At 36.0% G+C, this 22755-nt stretch overlaps 2 long non-coding RNA genes across 3 annotated transcripts; both read right to left on the bottom strand.

The window, feature by feature from the left end:
- Nucleotides 1-7599: 7599 nt before the first annotated feature.
- LOC110897433 lies at nt 7600-10998 on the bottom strand. 2 transcript variants are annotated; one of them, XR_004889433.1, is made up of 3 exons: nt 9284-10101; nt 8749-9163; nt 7600-7688 (listed from the first exon to the last, which is right to left on the bottom strand). It is a non-coding gene; the product is annotated as an uncharacterized LOC110897433 (long non-coding RNA). The 2 variants fall into 2 exon arrangements; XR_002568632.2 differs by lacking the exon at nt 7600-7688 and having other exon boundaries at nt 8545-9163; nt 9284-10998.
- Nucleotides 10999-14838: 3840 nt separating this feature from the next.
- On the bottom strand, nt 14839-16338 carry LOC110897434. The gene is made up of 2 exons (XR_002568633.2): nt 15611-16338; nt 14839-15490 (listed from the first exon to the last, which is right to left on the bottom strand). It is a non-coding gene; the product is annotated as an uncharacterized LOC110897434 (long non-coding RNA).
- Nucleotides 16339-22755: the final 6417 nt, after the last annotated feature.

Here is a 22755-nt window from a genome sequence, read left to right as displayed (position 1 = left end):
TCCCTGAATGAGCATAAAGTTTATTTTTGCGCACCAAACACCTCAAAGCATATTTCTAAGCTATGTAAAGAATATTTAGGGCATATTTAACTTATGATCAAGTTCCGGAAGGTCTGTTACAGTACAAATTGACATACTTTCGCAGTTTGTCGAATTTAGTCCCTGTAAGCGAATAAACTTGATTTCGGCATACCAAACCATCCAAAACTTATTTCTAAGTTATATAATGGTTATTTAAGGTATGTTAAGCCTATTTCACTATTCCGGAGTGTTTGTTTCATTAAACTGGTTATATTTACGCATCAGATATCGTATAACCTTCCAGAAAGCGATTTAAAGCCCGAAATCGAACTAGAATTGATACGTGCAAAAGATACACATATTTATACAGATCCCAAGTATTAAATACAATATTTCATTGGCCTGGTATTTGTTTGATGGTGGTGGTGACACATGTGTCACAGTCTCCCCTACTTTAGGAAATTTCGTCCCGAAATTTATTCGTAGGAGTCTATCTGTGACTTTGTGTCAAAAAGTCACCAAAGATATGCAAGGCAATATCCTGTAATTTCCTTAACGGAGACTCTTCAGAAACGGAAATGAAGGAAAGATCAGGGATATTCATTTCCCTTCGAGGGAAAATTTTCAGAAACGAAAAATGCACAGAATGAGTCATTTTCCTTAATGGGTATCCTTTAGAAACGAAAATGCACGAAATGAGTCATTTTCCTTAATGGGTATCATTTAGAAACGAAAATGCACGGAATGAGTCATTTTCCTTAATGGGTATCCTTTAGAACCGAAAATGCACGGAATGAGTCATTTTCCTTAATGGGTATCCTTTAGAAACGAAAATGCACGGAATGAGTCATTTTCCTTAATGGGTATCCTTTAGAAATGAAAATGCACGGAATGAGTCATTTTCCTTAATGGGTATTCTTCAGAAACGAAATTGAACGGAATGAGTCATTTTCCATAATTTCTTCAGAAACGAAAATGAACGGAATGAGTCATTTTCTACGATTTCTTCAGAAACGAAAATGAACGGAATGAGTCATTTTCCATAATTTCTTCAGAAACGAAAATGAACAGAATGAGTCATTTTCTACAATTTCTTCAGATACGAAAATGAACGGAATGAGTCATTTTCCACAATTTCTTCAGATACGAAAATGAACGGAATGAGTCATTTTCCACAATTTCTTCAGATACGAAAATGAACAGGGTTAACTCTAGATACACGACAAAACTTGTTGTGGTTTCTGTGCACTAAATTCCATAATCATGTATGCATCCATAATTACGTAATTCCTTGCACAGTCCGCACAGTTTGTTTTGTAATGTTTTGGGGAAGAATATCAAACTTGTGATGAGGGTGACTAGACTACCATAGGGTCCTTTTAATTAGATCGACAGATGATCTTTTTAACTAGGCCACCAAGGAGTCTTTTCAGCTATATCATCACATGATATTCCTAACTAGATTTTTGGATCAATCTGTTTAACTAGACCACTCAAGGGGTCTAATTATGGAATAGTACAATATAATCCAAGGGTCTTTACTATTACGTAAAAGCCCATTGAGGATTTAATATAGTACCTTTGGATATCCTACTATGAATCCCTTATACGAATGATATGGACGATTCTACGAGGATTTGGATAACAAAAACTTGGATTACACCAAAAGCATAAAAGGGAACACATAAGCACATAATCACATAGTTGCTTAACTCAGTTATTAATTTGTTATCTTTGGACGCGGATACTTAAAGTACACCAGGAATCCAATCCGTGGATTTCATTTGGCACTTTAATCATTTTCAAGAATCTATCTATGAAGATAGAAAAATCTTAATAGGAATTTGGCTTTGTCCTTATTGAATTGTAATGTACGTATTGAATCATACAGAGAATTTAATTAAGGACTCCGATGAATGTTACTCACCCACAAGGATCTAATTATGAGGATAGAAAGATCCTATATGGATTTTGGAGTTTGTGTAACGAGAGGTGTTCCGACACCCTGCACTAGGCGTGCTTACGTCGATACACAAGGTAGAAAGTTCATGAGGTTGAGGCGCTAGATATGCCAAGGCGACATATGAAGCAGAAATTGAAGGTTAAGCAGCAGCAAGATTGTAACAACTTTGCTTTGGATTGCAAAGCGGCACATGTTAACCAAATGTCCCCATCGTCCACTGTGGGTACACTTAAAACAGGGTATTTGATTCGGATGAGACGGTGGCATTGATTGCACCAAGGAGCAGTTCCCTTATACAGCTTCATCCCTAAGGCGAGTCATGGTGGTAGCTAAATCAACGGTCCTCTTGAGTACGACGCCTATTCGCTGGGTAATTGCAGCACCAGGTTTAGACATTTGAGTATTGTTGCGATGAAGAGGCATCTTGAAGACAATGGAAGGCATAGGAGGAAACAAGCAAAAGATAGTCAAAAGAGAATGACAACACATGAAGATTGTGACCATTTGTTTGTTACCAAAGGCAAACAAATGAGATAGTGACTAATCAAAGTAAGCGGGTCAATATAATGTATCGTGAAGACATGCTCGCCTATAAGTGGACACTCACCCCAAGAGTTCCCAGGTAAGAGTGACTGGTCCGATACTGCAGATTTGTACGAACACTCTAGCCTTAGACAGAAGACCCAGGGTACAGGCACCCACTCTTCCAGTTTGCACGTGTTCACATTATTTAGACCCAAACCTTGACGAGTTTGAAAACTCAAAAGGCACTAAGCCAAATATGAGTCAAACTGGAAGGGTTCAAAACCTTATAATAAATCATCCTAGAACAGATGATTAGTTTTCAAGGCAGATCAAATTTATGTTCTTGTTGTGGTTGTCACCTAAGGATAAGTGACGGTATTGTTTTATGACTAAACGCAAGTAAACTCGCGTTAGGGTCCTAGGAAGGTTATAGTCTAGGTCAAAGCATTACTAATAACCTAATTCTCTATAACCATTGGCTCTAATACCCACTTTTCTGTCACACCCCGACCACGTAAAACAACAAAACGTGGCGGAAACGTCGGGGAGTGTTGTAACAGAATCATTGTTTCACAACCATGGATTAAACAAATTTCGTTTTATTGAATTAAATGAGTTACAATGTCTTAACAATAAAGAAACATAACAAAAATTAACTAGTCTTGCATCTTTTAATGTCACTAAGGTCTCGTCCAATCCTATGTGAGCATGCATCAATATCATCATCAAATATCATCAACTATTGTACCTGAAACACATGTGAAAATACGTCAGCATAAAAATGCCGGCGAGTGCATAGGTTTTATGAAAAATAGGATCCATGACTTAGGTTTAAGAAAATGTTTAACCAAAAACTTGTCATGAATCCAGTTTAAGTGTTTGCTTTTATAAAACGTTTGAAAATCGATGATAGATATGTATAGTTAAAAGAATGATGTAAGGTTAAATGAATAAACAAGTAAAAATGAGTTTGTATAAAACAAACTGTTTTGTAAAACAATGTCTTGTGAAAAATATGTTATTTGTGTAAAAATGTATAAATCCAAATGAATGATTTAAATAACGCTACTCCATGTAATATAATACAAGCACTTATATATAGGAAGTACCAGCGGCGTATCCACCATGCTTGTATCACATTACACACGTCTCGTTACTCAAATCACATACCCACATAAACCACCAATGTAAATTGCCCATGTCTAAACCGTTGTCAAATGTTAATCAAGTATTGTGTAAACAAAATGTCATGTATGGCAAGTGAAATATGTAACAACCAAACCATAGGTAAGAATGCACAAACAATGTACTAAGTATGCGATGGATGGACATACATAGCATGATACCAAGTATAAGATGTCTTGTAAAACGATGTACTAAGTATGATGAACATACATAGAATGAAATGTTATGTAAAACGATGTACTAAGTATGCACACAATGGGCATACATAGCATGTGATGTAAAATGTACTAAGTATGATGAACATACATAGCATGAAATGTTATGTAAAACGATGTACTAAGTATGCACACAATGGGCATACATAGCAAAAACATAATGAAATCATGTACTAATAGTGTACTAATGAACATAGCAAGTATATGATATAAAAGCATGAAATCATGAAAGTAACAAGTAGGCACATGTGTTTCACCCCAAAATGTTTGAAAAACAGTAAAAGAGGGGTCTATGTACTCACTTGAGGGTGCTTAGAAGTCTTAGGATAACCACCAAGCAAAGCTAGAAGATCACGGAATCAACCGGCACCTATATAGGTATCTACATTAATAAACGGACCTATCGGAGGATCGGGTAGTACAAGGGTTCGTAAACCAAATAAGTATGGGAACTTATGTAATATGGTTTAACGAAGCCTACGTACTAAAACGAAACCTATCCTAAGTGCTTTTGACCCATTACGACCCGTTTAGGTAGCTTACACCACTTTAACGCGTCGTTTGCGTAAAACGCGTTTGGAATGCCTAACTAGTCCTATGACAAGCAAGATATGCCTTAACATGTTTAAAATTGTTGTTAAATCAGTTTAGATGTCAAAAATTTCGTTACATAGACATAAAATGAATTTATGCGTAAAAAGGGCATTTTGGTAATTTACCTAAGGCATATAAACTACCTATCATATAACTAACTAAACGTCGTGACCATAAGGTATAACCTCGGAAGGTTATTCCCTATACAACTATGGTCACCTAATATGTTTGGTCGGATCCTAAAGATCGACCAATGGGTCGGGTTCGTAAGCATAAGCGATTGATTAGATCGCTTACCTTTACGACCCTAAACAAGCACAAATCTAAAAGCGACGAGTTAAACATGCTAGAACATGTTTAGTAAAGTTAGAAAACAGTTTTGGTATTAAAACAAACGGTTTTAATACCCTAGAGTAGTTTGGTTACAAAATACGCGAGAAAACGCATTTTGGCCGAAACTACGACTCGTCACTGAGCCTAGATAACGTGGTAATCAGTAGGTATAGTTACTAGGGACTATAACCATCGTGATTACGCTCACGTTATGAAGTTCAAACGAACTTCGCATTGACCATAAACTGGTTAATGCAGAAAGTCAAACGCAGTTTGACTTTAACGCTAAAACGAATGAAAAACGCGAAAGAATACTTATAGAAGGTCCCCGCAAGATTCGAACCCGATTCACTCTCAGGTAGGAAGCATATACTTCCACTTAGAGAGTGTAGAATCAGATTCAAATGTGAGGAGGAATGAAATGGGTGAGGGTTATTTATAGATTTCCTTGAACCGTTAAGATCGTTCGTCGAAAAACGTGATTTGAGCTAAACCTTACATGTGGGCACATGGTTTTCAAAAACCATGGGAGCCCCTAATGTGGACTATGTTCATTTAATACCATCCCATGGTTTTGCAAAACCATGGGTGAAAACCATTAACACTTCAAAATGGACTAGGTTCATTGAATCTGCCAGAAATTTCAAAAATGGTCCCTACACTTGTAAAAACTTGATTTTTTTGGCACTTTTAAACCCCTTTAACCTCATTTCAAGGCTCTAAAATGATATTAAAGTATAGGGAGCTTAAAATATGCTCAAAGACATCACGGATGTCGGTTCGTTTGGTCGTACGGTTGCGTTATTTGCTTAATTACGACGGGAGTCGTAACGAACGCAAAAACGATCCAAATTAAGCGACGAATGGAATTTATCATACCAAACACTAAAATAAAATATTTTAATGCTTACATACAGTTTTGGAAGTCCGGAAGTTTTCATAACGTAAAATATGCGCAAAAATGCAAACTTATGCACTTTTTGACGCTTTTAGTCCCTAAATGAGCATAAAGTTTATTTTTGCGCACCAAACACCTCAAGGACTATTTCTAAGCTATGTAAAGAATATTTAGGGCATTCTTAACTTATGATCAAGTTCCGGAAGGTCTGTTACAGTACAAATTGACATACTTTCGCAGTTTGTCGAATTTAATCCCTGTAAGCGAATAAACTTGATTTCGGCATACCAAACCATCCAAAACTTATTTCTAAGTAATGTAATGGTTATTTAAGGTATGTTAAGCCTATTTCACTATTCCGGAGTGTTTGTTTCATTAAACTGGTTATATTTACGCATCAGATCGCGTATAACCTTCCAGAAAGCGATTTAAAGCCCGAAATCGAACAAGAATTGATACGTGCAAAAGATACACATATTTATACAGATCCCAAGTATGAAATACAATATTTTATTGGCTTGGTATTTGTTTGATGGTGGTGGTGACACAGGTGTCACAAAATGCCCAACCAAGCGGTATTTTATATACCGTACCCCAAGCCCGTATAAGTGAAAATAAGTTAAAAGTATTTACCTTTGCAAGTATAATTCACAATAAGCAAGTGCACGTATCTTTTACTGGATCTCCTATTCTGGAACGAAGGTTTATAATAACCTATTAGAATCAACGGGTCTTTAATTTAGCCTAAGCTTAGACTGGTTAGTTTTAAAGAATGAATACGGTTTAATCGCATAAATAAGCGAAGACCGTATTTGTCACACCCCGAAATATCAGAGCATGGCGTGACTGGACCGGTATCTTCATTGCACAGCGGAAGCAATTAAACTAAAACTTCTAGAAAATGAACGCCGCTAAGTACTCGAATTCCCATGGGTTCTCCTATTCCAACCGTGCCATTGTTTCTGAAAAAGTAACCTGAGAAAGAACATGCGAAAAAGTCAACATAAAGTTGAGCGAGTTCATAGTTTGTTTTGAAAAGATTTAAAATAAATCTTTTTGATAACCGGTTTTAAAGTTGCTGAGAAAATATAGTAAAATCATTTTCTTGGCATGATATATGAAAACTGTGAGTCTAGCCCACGAGAGTCTTTGTGCATTGCACGAGAGAGAATGGGCCGAGCCCAAACGAACCTTTGTAAGCAGGATCAGCGCTTCCTCTTACTTAGGTATAACTTAAAAACGTTACCAAAGTTTGTAATTCATGTATTTTTGAGTTTCCATCAAATGAATCTTATGAATATATGAAAGTTTTACTGTTGTAAATGGGTATGCAAAGCGTCTATGAACAGGTTGATCGTTAATGTTTCGCGAGGACATTAACGTATGCGGCGACATAGGAAGTACTCAACCTGTGTAGACGGTTTTTAGTGTCGAATCACCTCGACTGTGTCGAATCACCTCGACTGTGTGAATCACTTCCACTGTGTCGAATAACCTCGACTGTGTCAAATCACCTCGACTGTGTGAATCACCTCGACTGTGTCGAATAACCTCGACTGTGTCGAATCCCCTCGACTGTGTCGACTCACCTCGACTGTGTCGAATCACCTCGACCGTGTCGCCCGTACCCATTAGAAAATCATGCACGTTTCGTAAATAGGCGCGTGTTTTGTAAAACCGGTATGTTTGATCGAAATCATTCGTAAACCATTTAAGTTCCTTGAAATTCGTTCGCAACACGGTTTAGAAATATGAGTTTTCGTTCATCGAAAAGTTGTTTATTTTTGCAAAACTTGCATGTCTTTCCACCCCCGAAAACATTTATAAAAATGTAAAATAGTAAAAAGTGGGGGTTATGAACTCACCTTGATATCCTTGTGCAAAGCTAGCTAAGTGTATATTCCATAGTGTCGTTCCAAGAATGTGAGCTCGCTAGCGTGCAACTAAAGCATTCCTAATCAAGGAATAACTATGAGTTTTCTAGTTAAATCAACGTAGCTAAACTACGTGTCCGAGCTCTACCGAATCGTTAACTAAACGATTCTATAAAGGTGTCATTGTTTTGATTTAGAATAACCAATCTTAGTTATTTGATCCCGTTATAATCGAGATAAAGCTAAGTCTCGAGATCGACTTAGTTTTCAAGTGATTAAGATATATATATTTATATATATACAAATATAAATATATACTTTCGATGTCGTGTTGGTCGTCGTTAATAGAAATACATAGATAAGATGGTACGTATTCGATATGTCGTATGTGATGCGGTAATATAGCGTGTAGTTTTCATAGGATGGAAACAAATAGATATAAACATATATGGTACGGCAATGTATCGTTGACGCTTGGAATAAATATAAAACATTATATTTTTTTAATAAAATTACACGAAGTATCGACGGTGAAATAAATAGACACAATTATATTTATATTAAATAATCGTCGAATAATAGTCGTTCGAAATAAATATAAACATTATATTTATTGTATAAAAGTGTTCGGAAATTTTGACATTCGAAATAAATATAAACCTCATATTTATTTTATAAAAGTATTCGGAAATATCGGTGTTCGAAATAAAATAAATAATTATATTTATTTGTAAAAGTGTATCGGGTTTCGATGTCTCTAAACGTGGAAATAAATATAACTGGTTATATTTATTTTATAGAAATCCTTGAGTTTCGTTAAGTATGTTATAATAAAAGCTTGGATTTTTCAACAAGTGTCGTTTTTATAACAATATACGCTTCGTGAACCAAGTTTTTTAACGAAAATCGGACAGAGTTTCCTCTGTTTTTGGACGATCCCGACAAGTAGGTGTCGATATATTTTTATCAAAATCCAACAATTTTCAACCGCAATTCACTAATATAATCCAATTATAAATTTTCGTCAAGTAATAATAAACGTAAACTAACACCAAAACGAAACGAAACGGGTCGAGCTCGGTCGCGTTTAACTATTATAAAGTCAAAAATCTACGTAAATTTCGCGTCGTTAAACTTTACCGGGTCGCGTGTTAACCTTCTGTTGACCCGGCAGTTGACCGTTGACTGCCTGTTGACCCGAGTCGTTGACCCGAACGGTGAACCTGCCGAACCATGTGAACCGCACAAGCCGAACCAAAAACCAAATCAAACAAAACCCCGAACCATGTCCCGAAACCAACCCGCACCCGTAACCGAACCATCTGACCCGCTTGAACTAAAAGTGAACCACGAGACTTGACTAGCAAAAACTCGAACATGAATCTGAACTGGAGCCCGCATCTAACCCGAGACTCGAATTAACACCACCACCATTACGGTCACCAATACCCAGACACCACTGTTTCTGTCAACACCCCCCTCGCTTTGCTCTTAATCTAACCCAAAACCACCTCATCCGTCGTCGTCGGCCAGCCAACGGTTCTTTGCCGTGTTCCTGAGTCGCACCACCACCAATACCGAAAGCCAGAGAAGAAGCAGGTCAGCATTGCGTAACCTCCGACAAGTTTACCCGAAAGAAAGAAAAAAATAAATAAATAAATAAAAGAAAACTCACTGGAGTAACCCGAAAAGTGAATCCGGTTGGAAACGAACCAATATGCACAAACACGATCTGCTCAGATCTGGATGCTCATGTGTCCGATCTTTGCTCGACACCACGCTACTGTTGTGACGTCCTTTAAGGCCTCACCACCATCACCTGGTCTTGTCCTTTAGGGGAGAACTAATGGAGGAGTCAAGAGGATGAGGTTACCAGTTGAAAAGTCGGGTCAAAGAAAAAAAAATAAGCGAGCCACCATGTGCCGTCATGCACCATCGAGTCGCCGCCGTGACTAGGTGGCCGGTCACCCACGTCTTCATCTAGTCTCTCATGCATCTTTCTCAATTTCTCGGATACGCACACACACAAGTGTGTGTGATGTGTGCTAAAAATTGGGGATCTTGGAATGTGTTGTCTAGAATGAAGGGGAAGACTATGGTGTTTCCTTTGGTCTATTCAACTTCAACAAATAAATTTATGGGGAATTGGTGGGTGGTTGGTTGTGTAAAATCGGAGAGAGAGAGCAGAGATATTTGTGAGTGTGAGCTGCTCATATTATAATTTTATTAAATAAAGGAAAAAAAAGTGTTGTATTATAATAATCTCCAACCATACGCATAGGAGTTTGGATTGTACTTGCACAATGGAGTGTGGTGGTTGATTTTTGTTAGTCAACACAAGTAAAGGAGTATGCTCTTGATAAGATAAGATTAGACTAGAGAATAGTTTTAGGTATGCTAGTGTATAACTTGGTTAGGCTTTTGGTTAAAATATGACATCTAGTTACTCGGACCATTTTTTTTTTTTTACAAGAGGTATCTTGTAAAAATTAAAATAATTCTTACACATCAGATGCATAGTTACGCATATGTAACGCGTATTTATTGAATTAAGGGCAATGCGTGACCAAAATCTTACGTCAAATAACGTGTTTTGCTCTTTGCAAGTTATTATCATTAACAACAATAATAAAATGATTTAAACGTGTATCATTCCGAAATTATCTATGGTCAAAAATACGGGTTGTCACATTCTCCCCCTGTTGAAGAAATTTCGCCCTCGAAATTTAGACTATGTTATTTCCTCAAAGTTGTGTCGTTTCGCAGGTAAGTCCGAAAAATACCAAAGTGAATAACCATGTAATTCGAAACCAAGAGTTATTCAGATTACGTGAATGTAAGGAAATTTTGTATCAATAAGAACCCAATGGTTCCACTGAGTTTGTTTCGGAAATCGAGGTCAAGTGAACGAAGTGTTGTGATACTATCACCAATGTGACTAAGTTTACGGGGTTCAACAAAAGAGGAAATTCAACCAATGGAATTCCAAATGAATGTTCACAATATGCAACTCAATATTTGGAATGACAGAATTTACTACCAACGGAATCTTGCGTTGTTTATTGTATGATTGAAACTCAAATTCAACAAGCTCAACTAAATAGAATCATAAAAATGAATTGTCAACTATCGAACCAGTAAATGAATAAAATCAACGTGTTCACATTATTGAGTTGCAAGGATACACCGAAATGAAATACAACCGAACCTGGTGTATCATCGTCTTAATACATAGTTGCATTAAGACTGTTTAAATGATGTGTTAAACGAAGAGCATATATAGTTTCGCATGAAACAGTCGATCACGATTAGCACAAGCTACAAGTTTATACCGACGCCACAAGGTGTCGTAGTGAATGAAATAACTCGATGATAGCGGTGACCGAACAAGTATCACCGTGTATTGCATGAAACGCTCGATCATGATTAGCCCAAGCTACAAGTTTATACTGACACCACAAGGTGTCAAAGTGAATAAAACAACTCAATAATAGCGGTGATCGAACAAGTATCACCGTGTTTTAAATCAAATGAAGGCTCAACGAAATAAATGTGGGTGTTCCAAACAAATCCCATAGGATTTTCAATTGAAAATGAAACAAATAAATAATGTTTTTCGATCGAAAATGGAAGAGCAATAAATATCACAAAATGTTCGATCGATGCTGAAAGAATCGTTAAGAGGTACACTGAAATATTTAACACGAACTTGTCTACCATCATCTTAACACACAATTGCATTAAGACTGATTTAATACAATAAATCGAACAAACGGATTTAATATCAATAATCAAATAAATAAGCAATTAAATCCGTACATGATGTGTGCAAACGAGATTAGCGCAAGCTTCAAATTTGTGAGAACGTCACCACAAGGTGATCGTGATCAAGGAAACGATTCAATGAAGTCGAAGACCAAACAAGCCTGTTATGGTTCAAAACAAATGAAGTGCTTGTTGGGATTATTTCGAATATGATGGCCTCAATCCATCATATGGGACCTTGAATCGAATATATATTACGAGCAAGTTCAATCAATTGAACTTGGTTGAAACATAATCCAACAATGAATTCATGTATCAATAAGAAAGTTTCGACATGGCCACAATGAAAAACCATGTATACCACACAAAAGAAACTGAGTTTTCCAAGAGATCCGTTGACTCGATACCAAGGAGTCAACACTTAACAATAACGGGGCCACCAATGCAATAATTGGATGTAGCGAAATGGTGTTTGTACTTGGATAAAGCAACAATTTAGAGTGAAGTCACATGCGTAACAAACGCATGTGTAACATATGAATTCGTCAAGAATGAAGCAAATGAGTATTCGCTATTATGAAAGAAAATTTTCGTGATGCAATGATCATTAGGGGGAGTAGAGATATGAAAGTCTACTCACTATATGCAAAAAGTCGAAATTTCAACAAAAGAAGTTTAAGGACTTTACCTGGAATTTCGCACGATGACCGGTTGTTAAAGACATTACCATGAAATGTTAATCTTGACGTAATCGCCATTTAGGGAGTGGGGAGATGTGAAGACTTGTAGTTTCCATTGCGATGCCAATAATTGTGATTTCCATTATTTTGCGAAGCCCTCGCTTGAACGTACCTTGGCGTGATTCGTGTCGCTTGCAAGATCACGTGGCATATCGCCGCATTTTGATCAGCAGATCTATCGCTGATGGGGTTAGCATCGTTGTTCATGTTTTCCAAAGGCCTTGCCTCCAAAGTCGTGTGTTATGTACTTTGACGCCCGCTGACGTAAAGTTTAAGTTTCACATATAGTTGCGCAATAGCGTTTCGTTCCACGTAGGTTACCTGCTGGGGTAACTAAAAAAAAACATGGACAATATAGATAATGGTGTTTGCCCGAGTTGTTAGTCACGGGTTCTAAGTGAGGACCTTTAATGAGTTTCGACATCAGTTTTCCAAGGGTCCTAAATGCATGTTATCCAAAACTCTCAAAGTTTTGCTTACTATATGTAATCGTTTCATGTACCGTGTATTCCAACACAACACTTGTGTATGTTTAAAACCAAAATTGTTGACTCAATGTTTTCGGCAACGGTTGGAACCCATATTCGAGTCTTAGGCGTTCTGTATGTGTTCAAGTCTTGATATCGAGGATAGTGAGGTTAAAGCCTAGGTATTTCTACAAAAACCTAATTCGCTGAAACCTATAGCTCTGATACCAATCTGTCACACCCCGAAATATCAGAGCATGGCGTGACTGGACCGGTATCTTCATTGCACAGCGGAAGCAATTAAACTAAAACTTCTAGAAAATGAACGCCGCTAAGTACTCGAATTCCCATGGGTTCTCCTATTCCAACCGTGCCATTGTTTCTGAAAAAGTAACCTGAGAAAGAACATGCGAAAAAGTCAACATAAAGTTGAGCGAGTTCATAGTTTGTTTTGAAAAGATTTAAAATAAATCTTTTTGATAACCGGTTTTAAAGTTGCTGAGAAAATATAGTAAAATCATTTTCTTGGCATGATATATGAAAACTGTGAGTCTAGCCCACGAGAGTCTTTGTGCATTGCACGAGAGAGAATGGGCCGAGCCCAAACGAACCTTTGTAAGCAGGATCAGCGCTTCCTCTTACTTAGGTATAACTTAAAAACGTTACCAAAGTTTGTAATTCATGTATTTTTGAGTTTCCATCAAATGAATCTTATGAATATATGAAAGTTTTACTGTTGTAAATGGGTATGCAAAGCGTCTATGAACAGGTTGATCGTTAATGTTTCGCGAGGACATTAACGTATGCGGCGACATAGGAAGTACTCAACCTGTGTAGACGGTTTTTAGTGTCGAATCACCTCGACTGTGTCGAATCACCTCGACTGTGTCGAATCACCTCGACTGTGTGAATCACTTCCACTGTGTCGAATAACCTCGACTGTGTCAAATCACCTCGACTGTGTGAATCACCTCGACTGTGTCGAATAACCTCGACTGTGTCGAATCCCCTCGACTGTGTCGAATCACCTCGACTGTGTCGAATCACCTCGACTGTGTCGCCCGTACCCATTAGAAAATCATGCACGTTTCGTAAATAGGCGCGTGTTTTGTAAAACCGGTATGTTTGATCGAAATCATTCGTAAACCATTTAAGTTCCTTGAAATTCGTTCGCAACACGGTTTAGAAATATGAGTTTTCGTTCATCGAAAAGTTGTTTATTTTTGCAAAACTTGCATGTCTTTCCACCCCCGAAAACATTTATAAAAATGTAAAATAGTAAAAAGTGGGGGTTATGAACTCACCTTGATATCCTTGTGCAAAGCTAGCTAAGTGTATATTCCATAGTGTCGTTCCAAGAATGTGAGCTCGCTAGCGTGCAACTAAAGCATTCCTAATCAAGGAATAACTATGAGTTTTCTAGTTAAATCAACGTAGCTAAACTACGTGTCCGAGCTCTACCGAATCGTTAACTAAACGATTCTATAAAGGTGTCATTGTTTTGATTTAGAATAACCAATCTTAGTTATTTGATCCCGTTATAATCGAGATAAAGCTAAGTCTCGAGATCGACTTAGTTTTCAAGTGATTAAGATATATATATTTATATATATACAAATATAAATATATACTTTCGATGTCGTGTTGGTCGTCGTTAATAGAAATACATAGATAAGATGGTACGTATTCGATATGTCGTATGTGATGCGGTAATATAGCGTGTAGTTTTCATAGGATGGAAACAAATAGATATAAACATATATGGTACGGCAATGTATCGTTGACGCTTGGAATAAATATAAAACATTATATTTTTTAATAAAATTACACGAAGTATCGACGGTGAAATAAATAGACACAATTATATTTATATTAAATAATCGTCGAATAATAGTCGTTCGAAATAAATATAAACATTATATTTATTGTATAAAAGTGTTCGGAAATTTTGACATTCAAAATAAATATAAACCTCATATTTATTTTATAAAAGTATTCGGAAATATCGGTGTTCGAAATAAAATAAATAATTATATTTATTTGTAAAAGTGTAACGGGTTTCGATGTCTCTAAACGTGGAAATAAATATAACTGGTTATATTTATTTTATAGAAATCCTTGAGTTTCGTTAAGTATGTTATAATAAAAGCTTGGATTTTTCAACAAGTGTCGTTTTTATAACAATATACGCTTCGTGAACCAAGTTTTTTAACGAAAATCGGACAGAGTTTCCTCTGTTTTTGAACGATCCCGACAAGTAGGTGTCGATATATTTTTATCAAAATCCAACAATTTTCAACCGCAATTCACTAATATAATCCAATTATAAATTTTCGTCAAGTAATAATAAACGTAAACTAACACCAAAACGAAACGAAACGGGTCGAGCTCGGTCGCGTTTAACTATTATAAAGTCAAAAATCTACGTAAATTTCGCGTCGTTAAACTTTACCGGGTCGTGTGTTAACTTTCTGTTGACCCGGCAGTTGACCGTTGACTGCCTGTTGACCCGAGTCGTTGACCCGAACGGTGAACCTGCCGAACCGTGTGAACCGCACAAGCCGAACCAAAAACCAAATCAAACAAAACCCCGAACCATGTCCCGAAACCAACCCGCACCCGTAACCGAAACATCTGACCCGCTTGAACTAAAAGTGAACCACGAGACTTGACTAGCAAAAACTCGAACATGAATCTGAACTGGAGCCCGCATCTAACCCGAGACTCGAATTAACACCACCACCATTACGGTCACCAATACCCAGACACCACTGTTTCCGTCAACACCCCCCTCGCTTTGCTCGTAATCTAACCCAAAACCACCTCATCTGTCGTTGTCGGCCAGCCACCACCACCGTCACAGCTGCCGGCCGGCCCCAGGGCCGCCGGCGACGGTTCTTTGCCGTGTTCCTGAGTCGCACCACCACCAATACCGAAAGCCAGAGAAGAAGCAGGTCAGCATTGCGTAACCTCCGACAAGTTTACCCGAAAGAAAGAAAAAAATAAATAAATAAATAAAAGAAAACTCACTGGAGTAACCCGAAAAGTGAATCCGGTTGGAAACGAACCAATATGCACAAACACGATCTGCTCAGATCTGGATGCTCATGTGTCCGATCTTTGCTCGACACCACGCTACTGTTGTGACGTCCTTTAAGGCCTCACCACCATCACCTGGTCTTGCCCTTTAGGGGAGAACTAATGGAGGAGTCAAGAGGATGAGGTTACTAGTTGAAAAGTCGGGTCAAAGAAAAAAAAATAAGCGAGCCACCATGTGCCGTCATGCACCATCGAGTCGCCGCCGTGACTAGGTGGCCGGTCACCCACGTCTTCATCTAGTCTCTCATGCATCTTTCTCGATTTCTCGGATACGCACACACACAAGTGTGTGTGATGTGTGCTAAAAATTGGGGATCTTGGAATGTGTTGTCTAGAATGAAGGGGAAGACTATGGTGTTTCCTTTGGTCTATTCAACTTCAACAAATAAATTTATGGGGAATTGGTGGGTGGTTGGTTGTGTAAAATCGGAGAGAGAGAGCAGAGATATTTGTGAGTGTGAGCTGCTCATATTATAATTTTATTAAATAAAGGAAAAAAAGTGTTGTATTATAATAATCTCCAACCATACGCATAGGAGTTTGGATTGTACTTGCACAATGGAGTGTGGTGGTTGATTTTTGTTAGTCAACACAAGTAAAGGAGTATGCTCTTGATAAGATAAGATTAGACTAGAGAATAGTTTTAGGTATGCTAGTGTATAACTTGGTTAGGCTTTTGGTTAAAATATGACATCTAGTTACTCGGACCATTTTTTTTTTTACAAGAGGTATCTTGTAAAAATTAAAATAATTCTTACACATCAGATGCATAGTTACGCATATGTAACGCGTATTTATTGAATTAAGGGCAATGCGTGACCAAAATCTTACGTCAAATAACGTGTTTTGCTCTTTGCAAGTTATTATCATTAACAACAATAATAAAATGATTTAAATGTGTATCATTCCGAAATTAACTATGGTCAAAAATACGGGTTGTCACAGTATTAGAATGTGGTTTTGACCCGACAAGCTTGTATACTTGTTTAATATGGGTAACTTAATCACATTCTGGATTTTGAGACAAAAATGATATGGTTTGACCCGTTTCGGCTAATATGTGTAAACTAGTTACATAAGCCGATCCGAACGCAAAAATGCGTAACGAGTAACCATAAGAGTCATATACAAGTTTCCTAAGTTAATATGCCTTAAACATGTTGTGATATCAGTAAGATACCTTCCATTATGCCCCAAATGGTTTTAAACCCAAACTACGCTTCATAAGGGCATTTTGGTCATTTTAATGGGTGTAAAAGAGTTTAAATGATATTCTGAGTTTCAGGTCTGATTAAATCAGTAAATATACTTAACTCAATAAGTTATAACAGTAGGGTATCATATATATGTGAAATTTATTACTTATAACCATACTATGCTCCGTAGGGGCATTTTGGTAATTTCACATAGGCCTAAAAGGTCAAAACTGGAATTCTGAGTTTAAATTATTCACCTACTATTAAAATATAAAATTTTACTGAATACATCAGTAGGTATCATCCCCATATGTTTAAAAAGGTTTTATTACATACTATGCGTTAATAACGCTTAAAAAGGCGATTTGGAGCCATTTCCGGGTTTGGTAAAGAAAGTTGATATTTTTAAAATTCCAGAAGGCTCAAATTACTTTATTTAACATATTCGATCAGTAGAAAAAGGTTTGGGGTCAATAGGATTTATAAAACTCATTTTATAGCTCAAAAGGGCAAAACCGGCATTAACCGAATTAAGCTTAGAACACTAAGTTATGCTCAGCCTAAAATTAAATAAAAATCTTTAAAAATCCCAAAATATTATTTTATATCAGTAGGTACAAAGTTTTGTATAAAAATTTGGGTTTAGATAGGCTATATGCAATTTACGCCATTTAATTACTAAAGAAGCTTCTAATTACGCTAATGAGCATAACTCTTAATCTATACCTCAAACTGATGTAAATTTTAGGTGCAAGTTTATAAATCAGTAGCTAAGGTGTCTACCCTTTTACATTTACAAAAATCATATTTTAAGGTCATTTGGGCATAATGGTCAACATATAAGCATTTAACGGAAACATGCATGTGAATAGGATGTCTAATGAACCAAGTTGTATAATCACAGAGGGTTATACTAACATGAAAATAGGTCCAAAAGAAGCTCTAAGGCAATCCTAAACTTGGCTTAAATGGGTCAGAACTGAAAGTCAAAGCAGAAGTCAAACTATGCGACTTTCGGTTCCAAACCGAGCCTAAACTGAAAATTGTCGAGTTGAACATGTTGGGACATGTTCTTACATTAATTACCAAGTTATATTAATGATCAAACAGGTTGCATGTATCCTACATTGCTAATTATGCATTAATTTGAAAATGAACATTCTTTTGACTTTTTAAGGTAAGCTTTGACTCGACAATTAACATGGTTAGAGTGGGAACCTGAAAATACCCTTTTAAGGGTTTGTTACCCACATAATTACCTACTCAAAGGTATTTTTAATTAGAGATTTTACTGACTAATTATAGCTTAATCTCGAAGTCAAACCTCAATTACGATGGTTTGACTCTTAGCTAATTACTAAGCTAAACTGAACTAAGAATGATTAGGAACACTTACAAAGGTCCTAAATATGATTAGGGACTTAAGAGAAACTTGATTGCTGTCCAGAGAAGCTCCAGAGAATGCTTGAATAAATTGCAAGTGAGCAAGTCCTAAAGTTCACAACTTCAAGCTCTTATATAGTGCACCCAATGTTCTAAGATCTTGACAAGCAACTCTATAATTGTTGTGAGATGATCCCAGGTGCCCCTATGTGGCTATATACTGCCTATCAAGCCCCTGATTTCGAAAACCATGTTAATAAGGCGGTGCAACATGTTGAACAGGCAGCTGTCCAAAACTTGCTGCCAGCGATAGCCTTACGGACCGTAAGCGAAATGCCTTGCGGTCCGTATTCACCCCTTGCGGACCGTAAGCTTATACGGATATGGTCCGTAACCGACCCTGGTCTGATGCGCCCAGGTATGCTCCTTGCGGACCGTAAGCTTAAAGCCATACGGTCCGTAACCGATGGCCAGAAGCCAAAAATCTTGCAAACTTCCAAATCTTGACCATGCAAAAGTGTAGTGACGAATTCTCACACATGCTCTGCAGTAGGGGACCATATGGGCAGGCTTTTGCATGCCTTGCATGGCATTCCCACTTTGGATCCTTTTGGCAAGGTTTGAAATGACGGAATTATCAAGAATTCATCTTGGATTCTCATAAAGGTTGGACATACTTTATTAAACTATTTTCAACTTCTTTTGAATAAGAATTTAAATCAAGATTATGTAGTAACATTCCTAATGACCCAATTTCCATATAAAAGATGGAATTTTATTCACTTAGAAACAACCGGCTAGATGTTTATCATAACGATTTAAGGATCTTAGGATTTATAACTTGGGTCGATCAGAGGTATTTTAATAACATGTCGCCCTTGGGCCATTCAGAGGTATTTTAATAACATGACGCCCTTTTTCAAATCCTACCATACATCCTTATTTGATCCGGGTTCCTGACACGTTTGTCCCACATGACACGTGTCTTTATTTTATTGGTCACGAATTTTTGAGGTGTTACATTCACAACCATTGAAATACCATACAAAGCTCCTCACAACTATCTGGGTCTTCTTACAAAACCCGGCACCATGGATATCTACGATTCCATCATCGACATCATGTCGTCTTCAAAGTACAAAACTTTGTTGACAGCAGATGCTCCGATTTTTCTGAAAACCCAGAGAGAATTTTGGAAAAAATGCTACTCTTGAAAAACAAGGTGAAGACATCATAGCCATTAATTGTTCGCTAATAGGTAAAACAGTCAAAATCACACCACAATCCATTTCAGAGGTATTCGAACTTGATGATCAGCAAGGTAAAACCTTTTTCCCTAAAAATGAATATCAAACTGATTTTCTTGAAAGGGGGTATGCAGAACAAATGAAGAGGGATACCTTACAAAAAGGTAACTTCCCTCCTGTAACAAGATTTTTATTTCATACCCTGTTAATGTGTGTTTCCAACAAAACAACTGCTTTCAATGAGATACATTAAAGATTCAATACCTGGGTATGCTATTTTACAAAATGAAAACTTCAATTACTCCCAGGAGATCTTTAATGATCTAGTTAAAAATGTTGACAAAAAGCCATTCTTACTATTTCCAAGATTTCTAAGTTATTATTTTCAAAAGAAATTCGGTAAGGATGATGCTCATGTGATCCAACAAGGTGACTCCTTTCAAATAAACAGCTTAACAGCTGAAACTTTTACAAGACTTTCAACACCTTGCAAAACACAAGCAGAGGTGCCTGAGCAGAATTTAGCAGCTACCACTGCTCCTCAGGTATCTACTGTTGAGCCCACTGCTCCAGGTGATCACAGCAGCAAAACAACTGCTGTGAAACCCACACCTAAAATCACCAAAAAGCCACGCCAAAAGAATACTTAAAAGCCCCCTAAACCAACATCAAAGCTGTCACACCCCAACCGATGGCGGAAACATCGAGATGAGAGGAACAAATTGCTCAAAACATCATAACACTACATGTGACAATATAATTAAATTTCATTTATTAAAATTGCAAAGTTTCATACATTGTCATAAAAGGAAATAACAAACATTAAACATAGTTTATTTCAAAAGTGGGTTTCTAGGCCATCCTATTCATTTCTTCAAATCTTGACTTCCTCATCCTGCAGTATGCATTTAAAATAAAGTCAACAAAACATGTTGGCGAGTATACAAGTTTGATAATAGTATAATATGTTTGAAATAGATTAACATGCTCAAATCCACGTGACTATATGATTTCATATTAACAGTTATACTCGTAACGAGGAAATCTATGTGTTCAAACCAAAGTTTAACGCAATTAACATAGCCTAACCCTAGAAGGGTGGTAAATGAGTAACATAGAATAAACCTAACAATACCCATAATATTATGGGAGGGGCGTTTCTCAACCTACAGCGCTGCCATTGTTAGGGGAGGCTTGCAAAGTTAATGAACACACAGTCATAAATGCTTAACAGTAGCATAACGTGATTAACATGAGTCAAATAGATTCACATGAAATGTGGATTGAGGGTGCAAAAATGTTTAACATAGTGTGTTTGATATAGAAATGCATACAACACCCAAAATGTGATAAAATAGAAAATGGGTCATGTATACTCACTTTAGGTTGCGTTGCGTTTTTCTTGGAAATGGTTAAAACAAGAGATTGCCCAAGAGAATGTGCACAAGAGATTTACCCTATTAATTTTGAGGATTGTTAAATATTGGGAATTTAGAGATTGTTTAAATAGCAAGGCATTTATAAAATAATATTAACATTTCTAAAATAATAATCATATGTCTCATTTTTTTATATTTTGAATTTTAATGAAATACATGTCAATTTATTTATAAATAAGTGAGTAAAAATAAATACTGATTTTTATATACTATTAAAATAATATTTCTGATTTTACCAAAATATTATAAATATTATTACTAAAATTTTGGATTTTATAAATAATAATTCCTGATTATTATGTATTTAAAAAAAATAATTCTGATATGTATACAATAATAATTCTGTTTATTATATAAAAATTCTGATTTAAAATGGAATCATAAATCTGATTATTATATAACATAATAATTCTGATTTAAATAAAATAGTAAATCTGATAATAATTCTGATTTAAGTAATATAATAAATCTGATTAATTATAAAATAAAAATTCTAATATCTATATAAACAATTCTGATAGTAATATTAAATAAAATTCTGATTAATATAAATTAATAATTCTGATTGTAAAATATAAATTCTGATTTAATAAAATAATAAATCTGAATAATTAAATAATAATTCTGTTATTAATAATTCTGATTTTATATAATAATTCTGAAAATCTAAAAATAAATCTGATTATTATATAAAATAATAATTTCTGATTTAATAAAATAATAATTCTGATTATTATATAAAATAGGAAACAGGAATTAATAATTTCTGTTATAAAAATTCAGATATAAAAATATTAATAAATCTGTTTAATAATATTTCTGATATTATTAATATCTAATAATAATAATATTAATAATAATATTAATAATATTTCTGATAAATTTTAAAATAACAATTCTGATTATTATTATATAATAATAATTATATAATTATTCTGATTCATAATATCATAGTAATAATATATTTGATTAATATTATTAGTAAATAAATCTGATTATTAATAATTTTAGTTAAATAAATCTGGTAAAATAATAATAAATATGATAATAGTAATAATAATAATAAACATGATATTAATAATAATAATAATAATAATAATAATAATAACAATAATAATAATAATAATAATAATAATAATAAACAGAAACTGCAAATGTAACCAAAAAGAAATGAAAACGGAAACGAACCGGTTTACCGGCGACTGGATTGTCTTCTCCGGCGAAGGTAGTGGCTCCGGTGGTTCGCAGGGAGCTCCGGCGGTTTGCCGTGAAGGAGAAAGGTTGTGAGCGGTTTCGGTATTACGGGTTAGTCGATGTTCGTTTCGGTAGCCGAGAGTGAAGGACCAAAAGGTGTTGAGGTTTGGTCGGGTTTATAAAGGGATGCCGGACGTCGGTTAAGAACAGGAAAGGTCTCGGTTTTCCGGTCATCAAGTCAACAGTCGGAGAAGGTGGAAAGGTTGGCGGTTATACGTTTTAGTTCGAATTTGAAATAGTGTTTAAATTTCATTTAATTGCCATATAGTTTGGATGTGGCATGCCCGGCCGAGTGGTAGAGACGCGTGTGTGTGAGGCGAGAGACCCGGGTTCGAACCACACAAGGGCCGGTTCTCACCCAGGAGACCCCCTTTTTGCCATCAGTTAGTTTGACTAACTGGGTTAGCCACTAACTGAGTTTTCTAACTCAGTTAGCGCTGCCCTTTGATAAAATTAACCCAGTTAGCTGATTTAACTAGGTTTTCACTAACTGAGTTAGTTTAAACTAACCAAACTAAACAAAATCACTAAAATTTCAATTTAATATATTTATTTAT

The sequence above is a fragment of the Helianthus annuus genome, chromosome 3 (assembly GCF_002127325.2).
Source record: "Helianthus annuus cultivar XRQ/B chromosome 3, HanXRQr2.0-SUNRISE, whole genome shotgun sequence".
Lineage (NCBI taxonomy): Eukaryota > Viridiplantae > Streptophyta > Magnoliopsida > Asterales > Asteraceae > Helianthus > Helianthus annuus.
The sequence above is the reverse complement of the archived record's forward strand: the minus strand, read 5'-3'. Positions and strand labels throughout refer to the sequence as shown.